We start from the raw sequence: 15,540 nt of genomic DNA on the forward strand, positions 1-15,540 counted from the left end.
TTTCTCTCACTCTCTCTCTCTCTCTCTAATGAATAAATTAAAAATCTTTTTAAAAATTTGATTATGCCAGACTCAGTGCTAGGTACTAAAACTTACGAGAGTGGGAAAACACTTTTATTTATTTATTTATAAGGTTTTATTTATTTATTTGAGAGAGAGACATTGAGAGAGAGCACGAGAGGGGAGAAGGTCAGAGGGAGCAGACTCCCCATGGAGCAGGGAGCCTGATACGGGACTCGATCCCAGGACTCTGGGATCATGACCTGAGCTGAAGGCAGTCGCTTAACCAACTGAACCACCCAGGCGCCCAGGAAAACGCTTTTAATAGGTGGTTATTAGATGTTTGTTGAATAAATGGGTCATCAAATGAACTGTTTTTGTTAAAAATTTAGATGAGGTTGCTTGAAGATGGGATAAAATATTTAATGACACACATCATTGTAAAGCTAATATTCAATCCAACTTTCTACTTTTCCTGGTGGATGAACGATCTCAGTGACAGAAAACTGGTTTGGGCTTAATTAATCTGGGCCAAAGGAAGATATCAATGTTAAGTAAAGGACTTCTTAGTAGAGTACAGCAGTAATTAGAGTCTCACTTGAAAAGCCTTATTTCCAAATGTAGTTAACTGTCAGTTCTCACACTCTCAATTTCCTCATGGAAACTACCACATTTTTCATCTAGGTTCACGTAGAGCCTCTGATTCTTTTTTAAAAGTGTCCATCTTATCTAATAACACCTGAAGAAATTGTTTGTATCACTGAAGCCTGTCCGATCAAGCTGAGCAAGATAGTCCACTAAAATCTTTTCCTGTGGCAGAAGGTGCACAGGGAATACAGAAAATTACATCAACATTTCTTCATTTCTTATCCAGGGTATGTTATTTCTCATCCAGGGAGCATGAGACCGAGACTACAAGGCTGACGACACCTGTCACACCTATGTTCCTCTGTCTGAGGACATTTTGTTTTCAAGGGTGAGTCATAAGAATTGAAATTATTTTCTGGTGCTTGTCATGCAAAATGGTATCAATGTTGCAGTGTGAGTTGGAATATATTAATTAAAACTCAACTTCCTGTAGAAGTTTTAAATTTAGCTAGTTTGTTACAGAATGTGGCAATAGGAAAACAGTAGTTCTCTATGATTGTTCTGTGGGGGAGAAGTCTGATATAAGTCAGAAGTGTAGAGAAAATGAAGCATTTAGCTTCCTAATAGACTTTAGTAGCGCAGACAACAAGGTAGGCTCCTAGCATCAACCATTGACATGACAGCATTAATAACAATAGTTCTGTGCATTGGATGTCTGCTATTCCCTGTGCCAAACACTTTATAAACATTCATCTATTTCTGACACTTATAAAACACCCAACACACACATGCACAGACACATGCACACAGAAAACTGGGAGAATGAATTTGCAACAGGTGATAAGTGGAGTGTTAACATGAATAATGCAGCAAGAACCTCAAAAAATTAATAAAAAGAGAAAAATGGGCAAAGGATATCAATAATTAATAGGAAAAGCTACAGAGTCCGCTATTCATACAAAAAGATGCTAAAACTCATTTATAATTAAATGCGAACAAAAACAAGATAAATTTCTTTAGAAAGTTGGCAAAAATTAAACAAAAAGATGATGCCAGTATTGGTGAAATTAGGTGGAAAAAGCATACTCTTATTACAATATTTTTGGAGACTCTATCAACATTTTAATTTCATGATTTACAACCTAGCAGGTACTACTAGGTACCAGCATGGGTTGTGTGATGTTTGTAGACAAAAATACAATGTCGTTTGTAGTTTTGAAAAATTTGGAAATGACAAATATGGAATTAAGGCATGTTATGCAACCATTAAAAATTGAGTAATATTTATATTATTACTTTTGGAAAATGTCAATAATATATCATTAAGCAAAGAAAGCAATCTAGACAACACAGTACAATAACATTTTAAAAACCTGTAATGTGATACTTTGAAAGACAAGTAGAATTGATGCACAGCAAATGTAATCCAGAAAGAGAGGAAACACAAATTACTGATATCTGGAATATAAAAGGGGACCCCACTACAGATTTTGTAGACATTATAAGGTTAATGTGAATACTACAAACTTCTGTATGCCAATCAATTTTGCAACATAAAATAGACAAATTTCTTAAAATACATAAATTATCAAAACTTACATAATAATAGAGCATCCGAATAGCCCCATATATATTAAATAAATTGAATTTGTAATTATAAATCTTCCTATAAAGAAAACTACACCCTAGATATCTTCATTAGCGAATTCTACCAAACATTGGAGGAAGAAATAAAACCAATCTACAAAAATTCTTTCATAAGGTGAAATAGAATAAATACTTCTTTTTTTTTTTTAAAGATTTTTATTTATTTATTTGACAGAGATCACAAGTAGAAAGAGAGGCAGGCAGAGAGAGGAAAGGAAGCAGGCTCCCTGCTGGGCAGAGAACCCGACGACCCAGGACTCGATCCCAGGACGCTGGGATCATGACCTGAGCTAAAGGTAGAGCTTTTAACCCACTGAGCCACCCAGGCACTTCAGAATACAATACTTTTTATTTCATTTTATTTTTTTTGTAGGATTTTATTTATTTGGCAGAGAGAGAGAGACAGTCAGAGAGGGAACAAAAGCAGGGGAAGCAGGAGAGGGAGAAACAAGTTTCCAGCTGAGCAGGGATCCCCATCCGGGGCTCGATCCCAGGATTATGGGATCATGACCCGAGCTGAAGGCAGACACTTAATGACTGAGCCATCCAGGTGCTCCTCTTATTTTCATTTTATGAGACTAGAATAACCCTGAGACCTAATGATGATATTACAAGAAAAGTAAATTATAGATTAATAACTCTTATGAACATAACACAGAAATTGTAACCTGGTAATATATACAAAGGACAATTTATCATGATGAAGTGAGTTTTTTTTCCACAAATACAAGGTTGATTTAACACTTCAAAACCAAGCCAATGGAATATACGACTTAACAGAATAAAGGAAAAAACTCACAATAGATGCAGAAAAAGCATTTGGCAAAGTTTGATACTCCATCATGATGAAACCTCTCATCAAACCAGGATGGCAGTCTCCTCAGTTTGATAAAGGGCATTGCAAAACTGTCTATAGCTCACATCATCCTTACTGGAGAGATGTTAAATCCTTTCCTCTGAGACTGGACACAAGTCAAGGATGTTTGCTTTCACCGTTTGTATTCAACAGTGTAATAGATGTTCTTGCTGGTGCATTGAGGCAAGAAAAGGAAACAAAAGACACGTGAACTCGGAAAAAGTAAAATCCTCATTATTCATAGAAAACATCAGTGTGTATTTAAAAAATTCTATGAACTCATCCAAAAGTATAGTAGAACTTACAAGTAAAATTAGCATGAACACAAGATACACAGGCAATATTCAATAATTTTATTCTGTATACAAGCAATGAGCAATTTAAAATTAAATTGCAAAAGACATTAAATATGAATGCATCAAAAACATCAAGTACTTTGAAAATACCTTATGGATATCTTACAAAAGATGTACAAGATTTCTACATTGAAAAGTATGAAATGTTACTTAGGGAAATTACAGAATGCCTAAATAAGTGGAGAGATACACTCATGGATTGAAAGGTTCATTAACATCTGGATGTCAGTTCTCTCCAAATAAGTCCATACACTCAATGAAATCCCTACTAAAATACTAGGAGGATTTTGTGAAGAAATACACAACCTGATTCTAAAATTTACATAGAAATACAAAGGACCCAGAATACCCAAAACTATCTTTAAAAAAAAAAGCACAATTGGTAAAATTACACTGCTTGATTTCAAGACTTCTTCCTTGAAGCTTAGATCAAGACAGTGTGGTATTGGAATAATGATAAATATACAGATCTAGGAACAGAATAGAGAGGCTAGAAGTTGCCATTATTATATATGATCATTGATTTTTTTTTTTTTTTTTTTTTTTTTTTTTGCCACTGTACCAAGGCAATCCATTGGGGCAAAGGAAAGCCTTTTGAAACAAATATTGCTGGAAAAACTAGATGTTCATATGGAAAAAAATACACTTAAACTCCTCTCTCACTACACACACAACTTAATTTGAAATGAATTATAGACTGAAATGTAAAACCCAGAGTCTGGAACCTTGAAGAAAGAAAACATAGGTGAATATCTTAGCCACTTTGGGATAAGCAGAATATTTTGGATAGGCCACAAAAAGTGCTAACCATTTAAAAATATTTGGTTTTCATCAACATTAAAATTTAATTACTTAATTTATTATTTAATTAATCAAAATTTAATTATTTAAATATAAATATAATGTAATTTAAATAGAAATATAAATTTTTAATTATTTAATTAAAATAAAAACTTCTGTCATTAAAAGGTATTATTATTTTTTTTTGAAAGGTATTATTTAAAAAGTAAAAAGGCAAGCTACAGATTGGGAAAGATACTTTTAGCTCATAACACTGACAGAACTTGTATCCAGAATATAAAAAGAATTCCTGTAAGTTAATATTAGAAATGAACCAAGAAAAAAATTGATAAGCTAGACTTCATTAAAATTACAAACTGCTCTGTGCAAGACAATGTCCAGAGAATGAGAAGACAAGCCACAGACTGTGAGGAAATATTTTCAAAAGAAACATCTATTAAATACATAAAATATACAAAGAACTCTTAAACCTCAACAAATAAAAAAAATGGGCCTTTCTTCACCTTAAAAGAAGACGACCTAAAAGAACACATACAGGTGGCAAGTAAGCATATAAAAAGATGCTTCACTCCATAGAAGAGTCAGTGTTTAAAGATTTATTTATTGGAGAAGAGGAGAGAGCGAGTGGTGGGGAAGGGCAGAGGGAAAGAAAGTCTTAAGCAGACTCCACACCGAGCACGGAGCCTGACGCAGGGCTCCATGCAGGGCTTGATCCCTGGACCCTGAGATCAGGGCCCTGAGATCACAGCCTGAGCGGAAACCAAGAGTTGGCTGCTCAGCTGACTGCAGCACCCAAGCACCCTTAGAGGAGTTAGGGTTTAGTGGGTACAGGGTTTTATTTGGGGGATATTGAGTTCTTTGGATGGTTGGGGGTGATGGATACACAACTGTGTGAATGTATTTAATGCCACCAAACTGTACTTGAAAATGATTAAAATGGTAAATTTGATGTTATTTACACTTCATCACAATAAGAAAAACTCATTGAATACCTAAAAGCTGTATATTTTATAGAATGTTAAATATACCTCATTTTATTTATTTTTTTATGATCGTTAATTTTACTTATTAAGGGCTCATATTGCCAACATTAAACCAAGTGTATCTTCGATTTTGTGAGTCCAGATTCACATATTTAGGGAGATAAAAGCAAACTGTGATCCACGTGTACGGATGAAAAACTGAAGGCTCGTGGTTAATTACGTTGTAGTTTTTTGTTTGTTTGTTTGTTTTTTAAAGATTTTATTTATTTGACAGAGAGAAATCACAAGTAGGCAGAGAGGTAGGCAGAGAGAGGGGAGAAAGCAGGTTCCCCGCGGAGCAGAGAGCCCAATGCGGGGGCCGATCCCAGGACCCTGGGATCGTGACCCAAGCTGAAGGCAGAGGCCTCAACCCCCTGAGCCACCCAGGCACCCCAATCACGTTGTAGTTTTAAATTTCTACAGCCTAGAAGCCAGAAGTCACAGGTGTTTTCGGTCTTTCTGGATGTCCCATTAGGTAACTCCTGAGCTGAGCAACCTCATTATCCTTCAGCTTCTGGTTGAGCACACTGGTTAATCCCTGAGTGTTTGGGATATACAGAAGGCTTGGGAAGATTTCATTCTCGATGCCATGCAGTCCCTTCACCATCATTGACATTGGACGGATCCTGGGTAGATTTTTCAATAAAGAGTCCATGAGATCAGTCACACTCAATCCAGTAGCCCAGCTCTTGTATCCTTCTAGCTTGATGACTTTGTAGGCACTTTCAACCACCATCTTAGGCACTTTTTTCCAATTTTCACTGTCATTGTCTTCCCATTTCTGGATTCAGTTCTTGGAGAGAAATGCCTGACACATTTGCTCCACTCTACAGCCACACTTGGGTTGCCATGTTCTCCCAAAATCCATCCGTGGCAGCTGCTGGGATGAATGCCTAGCTTGTCAGCCATAAGATAGCAAAATCTAACAGAATCCATATTACACCCATTTCCAATCACATGAAACATGCCTCAATTTAAAATATTCTTAAAAGAGAGAAAAAGTGCTGAATAACAAAACAAATAAGCAAACCAAGTGATGCCAAGACTTTAAATCTCTTGGAATAATTCAGCTAAACTGAATAAGCAAGTAAGGCTGAGAAACACTTGAATGGTTCTGGTATCATTTACTTCTTTGGGGAAAACATTTTCCAGTTGGCTATTCCAGAGCTGTTGGCCCATAAGCACACTGTACTGTGTATTTCAAATTGGATTCTTCAATACCCATTGCAAAAAAACAACCCTGGGAACTCCACAGTTCTTTACAAAGACCAACTTGTTAAAAAAAAAAAAATGACTTGTTAAAAAATGAAAGTTAGGAACAACAGGTAGAGCAGCCTTTAGGATTGTGTTGTGAATTCTCAGAGATCATTCGGAGACAGCTGAAGCCAGGTGGGGCACCATCCCCTTGTCCTCACTGGACAGGCTCTGATTTTTTTGTACGGAACACATGGTGTGAAACCCAGTGCGTCTTTTTTTTTTTTTTTAAGATTTTATTTATTTATTTGACAGAGAGAAATCATAAGTAGATGGAGAGGCAGGCAGAGAGAGAGAGGGAAGCAGGCTCCCCGCTGAGCAGAGAGCCTGATGCGGGACTCGATCCCAGGACCCCGAGATCATGACCTGAGCTGAAGGCAGCGGCCCAACCCACTGAGCCACCCAGGCGCCCCCCCAGTGCGTCTTAATGGCAATCTTCCTCAGTGTGATAATCTTCGTTATCTACATCATTCTTTCCACCTGACCATTTGCTGGAGACAACCATGAGGGCAGTTCAAATAACCCCTTTGTTCACAGACTGCCTAATACTAACCAGCCAAACTGATTCATTCATTCAGACTCTGAGTCAGAAACTAACCCTATCTGGTGATCTGTCTATAGTTGCAAGTCACTATCATTGTGGCATCGAGGTCTGTTTTGTTGTTGGTGGCTCTGAGCCAAAGATAATTATTTTATTTTTTCTACCTTTGGAGCGTCCTTCTCTATAGGCTTTTGTGCAGACTGAAGATTTGTGGTGGGTTATACTGACATATTTCTGTTAGCTGGGTTTTACCCCCTGTAAATCTCCAGTGCTCTGTTCTCATACAGCCTTCCTGGACTCCTTTCTATTTGGAAAAACAAGCAAAAAACCCCAAATCGTTGGATACTCTTCTGGCCACTTAGGGACATATCCCAGAGCCTGGAGGTTCTCTTCTGGATACCTCCTCCTCTCCAGCAAGGCACTGACACCTGATGCTGTGTGAATAAGGCTGAGATTCTCCTTGTGATTCCTGTCAGAAAGTTCAAGTCCTCTTTCTCCAAACACCCATTTCCCACCCCCACCAGCCTTCTTCCTTGTAACCCGGAAAATAGCTTGTGATCCATGTAAATTATGTAGACATAATTGCAGACATAAATCTAGAACTTCTTGACTCTGAGATAGGATCAAGGGCTTCTTTTATTTGGAGGACATTGTCCCTTCAGAACGCTCATGCACTCCCTGAGCACCATCTGATTTCTTAATGTGAAGCCAAAGAAATTGTGGTGTGTGTTTGTTATGTTCCGGCACAAATTCAGAACTCGGTGCCTGCTTGATATTCCAGAAAGCATCTCTGTGCTGGTGAATTTAATATCACGGAACAACATTTTTCTAGTGGGTTATAAAAATAATTCTGCAGTAATTCACATTTATTAAACAAAAATATGGTAAAAACTGAGTGCCTTGTAAGCACTACATATGGGTGCTTTGGTCCTTACTTGATGGATCATTGGCCTCTCAAAGTGTTCCTGTAGCTTTAGGTTTGAAACATCTTTGTAGGGACTTGAAATGGCCTACTGGGGTTGTCTCACTGTCTCCTTTTTTTCTTTAATTTAATTACATTTCGTTTATCCCTTTAAAACAAATGAAACACATTTTAGGTTTTGGTTTTTGTTTTAGATTTTATTGATTTATTTGAGAGAGAGAAAAAGCATGCACCAGAGGGGAGAGGGGCAAAGGGAAAAGGAAAAGCAGACTCCCTGCTGAGCAGAGAGCCTGATGCGGGACTCGATCCCAGGACCCTGAGATCATAACCTTTGGCTCCTTTGCTTAGAGGGAGGCAGGGTGAGCACCTGTGCCAAAGGCAGGTGCTTAGCCAACTGAGCCACCCAGACACTCCCATATTTTAGTTTTTAAGTGAATTGGTGTATTATCTGATTCCAGACAGAATTATATAGTTTCTTTCTATAAACTCCCAGATTATATTTTAGGAAATTGGTCAACAATTGAGACCATATTATCGGTTTACTGTGCCTGGATTTTTAATGGTGTGAATCACTTTTTTCCCAAGACATTTTTGTAAGCTGTTGCCCTATCTGGGGTGCTGTTGCCCTCTACTACACTGTGTCTAACTCTATCAGAAGCAGTGCTCATCAGTGCAACAGACCATGTGAGGATGTATTCACTGATGATTGACTCCCATGAACTACAATGGACATCACCAAGTCATGACCATTTCTAAAGGCTCATGTTTCCCCACCCCGAAGCCTAGGCCCCAGTGATGACTCTCTGAGTAAGAACCTTGAATAGATGAGATCACATGAATATGCACATCCAGTTATAGAGACTTTATTATAACACTAGTAAGTCTTTATTAAGGTCAGGTTAACTTGAAGTTACACTTCCTGAGATGTATGCACTATGTCCTTGAATTTGTCAGAGAAAGCTTTAGATACTAGTCAAATCCAGATTTGGCTTATCTCCTTGCATTCTGACACATGCATGCGGACACATGTATTTCCTGCTTCTTGTTGACTCTGGGGGCAATAGCTTTCTACCTGGGTAATATGGACAACATTGGTATCAGGTTATGTTTCTTTACTCACTGTGGTGTTTGTTCTGTGGTCTCACTGGCTGGGGACTTTAACTGGGCAATGTTCAGTCAGAAATTAACTTGGGAGGATTTTATTGGTGATTCTACATTAGATTTTTGTCTTATGTTGTCCAAGAAATAAAAAAATTTTTAATGGTGAGGTAGATATACTGGTCTTTGCTATAAGCAGCCTAGTTCTTGATTCTTCTTTTGAAGGGATAATCTCTGAGCAGTGTTGGATGTTGTGGCTGTAATAACCAGCAGTGTTACTCTAAGTGAAGCAGTAATGACAGCAGGCCTTATTCGAATACAGGAGCAGATTCCACAGACTGCCCAGGGACATCCATTTCTTTTATGCAAAGGCAACCCATCAAGGAAATCTTGGGGCCTATACTGATCAAAGTCAAACTCACCAGCGTGTCCCCAAGTGTTCATTTTAAAACGAAAGATCCATTTGAGTAACAGGAAGGAGACCAGGAATATTGAGAATGAGTTAGTTAATTATGCTTTTTCTTATCCTGTTTCTTTTCAATAGAATCTCACCTTTGTCTCTAGAAAATAGAAGGTAAGCCAATTTTTCCATGTAGTTCTTTACTGGATGAAAAGCAATTCTAACCCTGCCTCATTCTGAAATATTGTCAAAAGCAACACAGGAATTCAAAAGGAACAAAAATCCTATCAATTGATTAAAATGCCTTTGACATGAAAAACTTTTGTTAGTTTCTAATCCAATGGTATTTCTTTAATTCCTACTATCTTGTGATCAATCCTAAACCAACCTAACCTTTCAGACCTCAATAGATGAATGCAAATTTTTGAGTGGCTTTCACTAATGATTTTCTATATTTAAAATAATAACAATGACTACTCTTACTCTTTAGTGGGGCTTACCCTACAGTCCTAGCCAATGAGATATTGTCTATATTTGTCTTTTAAAGGGAGTTATGGCTGTGGCTACACATAGAATCTTAACCACTGACCTTCCACCCACTCATCAATTCTTTCAGCACTCCTGCTAAACTCTTCCTGCATCTCTTGTATCGTGCATGGTAGGTGCTGGGGGTAAAAACATGAGTAAAATAGGGGTCTGTCTGTGAAGAACTCACGCTGTAATGGGGAAGTTAAACTTGTGCACAACTTTGGCTTTTACCGATTAGGAGCTTACAACTGAGAGGTGGTCAGAACACATTATCTTTTTTTTGAAAATTGGCTGGGCTTGGTTTAATTCCCTGCCTCCCTCTACTGCCCTTTTCCCCATATCATCCCCACAAGGGAAGAAAATGAGAGTAAAATCTCTTTTGAAAAAGTCCCTCAGTGGCAAGTGTGGAAAATGATATTATTTGCTAGAGTAATAGAGAAGGAGAAAGAATGCTCCATTCAAGTCCACTTGATTTTGTACAGTCAAAGAGAGATAACCAGTGAGAGCAATCATAATTTATGTTAAAGCAACCAGATGTTTTCATCCTGTTCTTAATTGATGGAGGCACATTTGTCGGGAATTGGTATTTTATATTTACTCTCATATCTCATAAACAAATACGGACAGATTAACTGGATGATATGGACTAGAAACTCAAATTTTTCATTTGTGAGAATTGATTTTTCATTTGTGAGAATTGATGGTTTGAAATATAATGTGAATATTTAAAACAATTTAAAATCTAACCACTTCCATGTATCATTCTTTATTTAAAACAAAGACATGTCTGCGCAGATTTAGTTTTGTGTAGTTATGATAGCAGAAGTTAAGGTAAGATAAGAGGACCCCATACGCTATGTAACATAATATTCTTTTTCAAGAAAAAGAGAAAAGAAAAGAATCTTAGCAACAGTAGCTATACAACACATTAAAGATGATTTTGAAGAAAAAAGACTTGTTCATTATTGTATGAAAGACTAAAAAATTTTAGGGTACTATTATTTAAGATCAGTATGTTATATATTGATAATACATTGCTGTTTTATTCATTTGATAGTTACTTTAACTGAAAGTCTAAGTTTATCCTCCAGGTTAATGAAAGAGAAAAGATTCCACTAGAATAAAATATCATTTTAAAAGCTGTTTAGAAAGATCCACATTTCTCTAGAGCATAGGATCCTAAAGGTGTAATTTTCATATTTTCTTGAGATTAGGCTGGCTGAGTTCTTTTATTTTTTTATATAATTAAGATGCAAATGTTGTCATTTTTCCTTTTCATGTATTAATAATTTGCAAACAGTTGAATACCAGATTCTCAGTTAAGAAAAAATATAGTATGAAGGTTTATTTTTATTTTAAGATGAGAAATTTCTTTACAATTATGGCCCCTTTAAAACAAATTTGCTTTGTTAAGCAGGCAGGATCACATTCGTCATAAACATTAATCATCATGAAAAATCCTAAAATCTTTACCAATAATGTGTTGAATTTTTTTAGGAATTTAGAAAAAAATCTATGTATCCCATATGTTACTCATTCATGTGGAACTTTCAAGAAAATGTATGGGGTTGGTTCCATATGTGATACTTGTCTCCATTTTATGTGTGAAAAAGATCAGTTCTTAAGCATGTGCCTGAGACCAATGACCTGTTGAGGATGTCTTGAATAGAACTGGGAGGTTTGTTCCCTGACCTGTAAGGTAGATTCCTCTATTCCCCTGAATACTTTGATTGGTTTCAATATGCAAGTTTGGGGATAGTAGTTGTAAAGAGAAACATTGGTCTGCATAATAGAAGGAGCAAGAGTTGGGGTTCCTGGGACAATTCAGGAGGGAGGGTATAAAGAGATGAGGAAAGGCCAAAGACGGGGGCCAGACAACTGGAAGAAGCAGTGACCTTCCTTGGGTTCCTTCAGTCTTTAATAATTTCTAGTAAGTTTCCAGAAGGTTTAGGGTTACTGTTTTTTGTGAAAACTGATTTTTTCCATAATCTTGATCTTCTTTAGTACTCATTTACCCACATTCAATATTTAGGGATATGTTGCTACTCGCGAGCACTGCCCCTGAGTGCTGGGGACACAATGATGATGAGGCCCCCTCCTTGCCCTTACGGACATTATGATCTACTCCAAGGTTAACAGGCCATAGCCTGCAGGCCAAATACGGCTCACAAGCTAAGAATGATTTTTAAGTGATTGAAAAAAATCAAATGAAGAGTAATGTTTCGTGACATGTGAAAATTATATAAAATTCACATTTCAGTGCCATTGATTAAGTTTTACTGTAACATAACTGGGCTTATTTGTTTACGGACTATTTATGGCTGATTTTTCTCAAAAAGACAGAGTTAAGTTACTAGTGACAGAGTACATCCGGCCCAAAATGTCTAAAATATTTACTATCTTCCTCTTCAAGATAAGGTTTTCCAAATCTAGCACATAAAATTGATGTTAAATAAGAGATTACAATTAAGTATAGTATATTATAATGGAGAATATTTAGGATTATATGGACCATATAGCCTGCCAAACAACTCAGACATAATGAATAATATTAGTTATCTGTACTAATCAGATGGAGTCGGGACTATTTGCTTGTTACAGAACCCATCCTGAACCAGCCTATGCCAAAAAAAAAATACTGGTTTATGTAACTAGAAAGACTAAGGAAAATTCTGGGTTTATTTATCTCTTTTCTTCATGTTTTTGGCTGTGATATCTTTCTCCATGTTAGCATCATTTTGAGGTAGACTCTTTTTGGGTTATGGCAAAAGTGACCATAAATAATTCTAGACACCATGTACTTTATGGCTCTGAGCCCCAAGAAGAGCGAGTAGGTCAACATTTAAATAAAAACCCAGAGAGGATTCTGACTGGACCGGTTGGGTCACAAGCCCATTCATAAACTGAGAACAGTGGCAAGGCTGCATCACACGACGTCCTTTCGGTGACAGTGGATGACAGGGATACAGGTTCATGTGATCAACATCCCCACCAGCAGAAAGAACCTGCTGGGATAACGAAAATCAGAGATTCACACTATGAGTTGATATTTATAATTTTGTTTTTTAGAATGCTTGAGATGTTGGGAAATATATAGTGTTCCAATCATAGTGGTGGGTATAATCTCAGAAAAGTAAAATTTTATGAAAATATCTTAATACTTTATTACAGAAATTGCCTACTGATTGCCATGGGACTGATTTGGCTTTCTGACCTCTTCTGTCTAGCCTGTTGACCTGTAATTTCCTTTCTTTTTTTTTTTTTTAAATTGAGCCGATCATTTTCAGCTTTTCTTTTTTAAAAAAAAATCGATCTTGACAATACTAGATCTGCATTCTTACATGAAGATAATGGATTACTTTTTTTACATAGAGTAGCAGCTACTATCCCCTTAGATGGAACATTTGGCCTTTAATTAGCCACAGTCACCCTCACTCCCTATTGTTTCTCTAATGTTAAAGCTGATTTCAGTTTCCGCTTGTGTTTGTGTCTTCTAAAATAAAGAAGTGTCTCTCTATATACCTATCTCCACTGAATGTAGGAAAAAGATGCTTGATTAAGACTCAATGGAAAAGATCCTCTTTCTTTGATGAAGTGAAGAATAGTCTTCCATATATAATGTGCAAATAAAAGATGTCCGTATTGAAAGAACCACAACTTAAGAGGTTGTGAAATATGAAATAAACCATCATGAAACAAATCATAACGTTTATGACTGGTATATGGAGAAGGCGAGAAATGAAAAACTTCACCTGAGACTAGGATTGAAATGTCAATGACTGTTTTTGAATATGACTAACATATCCGATGCTCCTATAAGTGGGGTTATATATTAAGTGAAAGAATGACCCAGACAGCAAGAGCTTTTATAAAGGATGGCAAGTTTATAAAAGAGGATCATAGAGTACACCAGAAATTATGTGTTCTGCACAGAAACAAGCATTTGTAAATGGGAATCTTACTGGAAGTACTGTTGACCAGAATATTGAAGTTATGTCTTAGCCCTTGCAGAAAAGTTGTATAAAAAAAGTTAAATTGGTTGCAGCATTTTGTTTTGTTTTGTTTTGTTTTCCTGCAGGACAGCACAGGTTTAAATAATATCACATCATCAGTGACACTGAATTGGTGATATTGACAAAAATGCTCATGGGTCAGAAGATGACAGGCTGTGATTGGACCTGGCAAATGACTGATCTTTGTCTCCAAGAAAATTTGCAAAACACAGGGCCGTTGGTCAAAATCAGTCAGTGTGATTCAACTCTTACAATGGACAGTGTTAGTGTGAAAACTTAAATTTAGGAAGGAAACATTTCCCAAGACATAGAATTTAGGTCACCTGATTACATCATTTTCTAGGAATTGCTTTGTGCCAAAGAATTTAAAATGCAACATACCATGAATGTGCTGTAATTAATATTGTGGACTGGATAACGTTGCATAGCATAAAATCCAGATATCCGACGGCTTCTTTTTATAAATTAGATGGATCCTATTGTGGCCTGTTGCAGTACATAGACTTATGTGGCCAACTGCTAATATTTTTGGACGCTTTAAAGTTATTTGCCACTCAATCTCTAACAATGAAAAGTGGATCAAAGTCTTGGCCTTTTGATGCAAGAACCCATCGATTTTGAATAGTTCTCTGCAAAGACATTCACCACATTCATCAGTTACACAAATGTATGATTCAATTTGCTCACTTGAAGTGAAATTGTGTCTTTAAGAAACTAATTGGGCAAGGAATAATCCGGCCCATCCTCCTGCACTGAAATCACGTTCCTGAAACGAAAGTCATGGCTTGAGCTATATCACCAAATCTGTGGAGTTGAAAAATGGAATTCCAAAGAAGTTTTCTGATTTTAAACTTTATGAAAATAAAGTAACATTGAAACATCAGAAAGTTTACCTTTGTAATTTGTGATTGATAATATGAGAACAAGAGCTACAAACTGAAGCCATTAAACTGCAAAGCAATAACTGAAAGTCAAGGGCAATGGTATCGGGATGCCAGAACCGCACAAAGACATCACCAGACCCAAGCACCGTGTAAAGAGAGTCTGTGTGTGTGAAAGAGCACCAGGGTTTCTCAGCTCCATTTTTGTGTATGAAACTGAGTAAATCAAATTATTGTACCCAAATGAAGGATTTGTGGCTTAAGTTTACATGGTCTGATGGTGATACCTTATGTTTCCATGATAAGTCCAGATGTAACAAATTATGAAAGAGACTTAAATAAGGAAATATTTCTATTTTCAAGGTTTTTTATTTTAAAATCTCAAATATCTCTAAAAATATCATACACACCTGTTCAGACTATATTCAGGAAAAATAAAGTAAATTTGGTTCTTTTCCAACACTTCTCTCACTTCTCATCAACCTCACTTGTTTCTGTTACTAGCTGGCCCTTGGAGGCATTTGAATGAGCCTCCCCCTCCCCTCACCCCCACCGGCCCGCCACCATTTGACCTAAGCCTCTCTATGATGCTCAATCATCCTTTGATGGAAAGCTATAGTAAAGAAAATAACA

The 15,540-nt window shown here is 36.8% G+C and overlaps 1 pseudogene across 1 annotated transcript; it reads right to left on the reverse strand.

Moving 5' to 3' along the window:
- Positions 1-5,694: 5,694 nt before the first annotated feature.
- LOC309859377 (L-lactate dehydrogenase B chain-like) lies at positions 5,695-6,236 on the reverse strand (annotated as a pseudogene). The gene has a single exon. The product of its transcript is annotated as an L-lactate dehydrogenase B chain-like (transcript).
- Between the last annotated feature and the right edge of the window lie 9,304 nt (positions 6,237-15,540).

This window comes from Mustela nivalis, assembly GCF_964662115.1.
Source record: "Mustela nivalis genome assembly, chromosome: 2".
In the NCBI taxonomy this organism is placed as follows: domain Eukaryota; kingdom Metazoa; phylum Chordata; class Mammalia; order Carnivora; family Mustelidae; genus Mustela; species Mustela nivalis.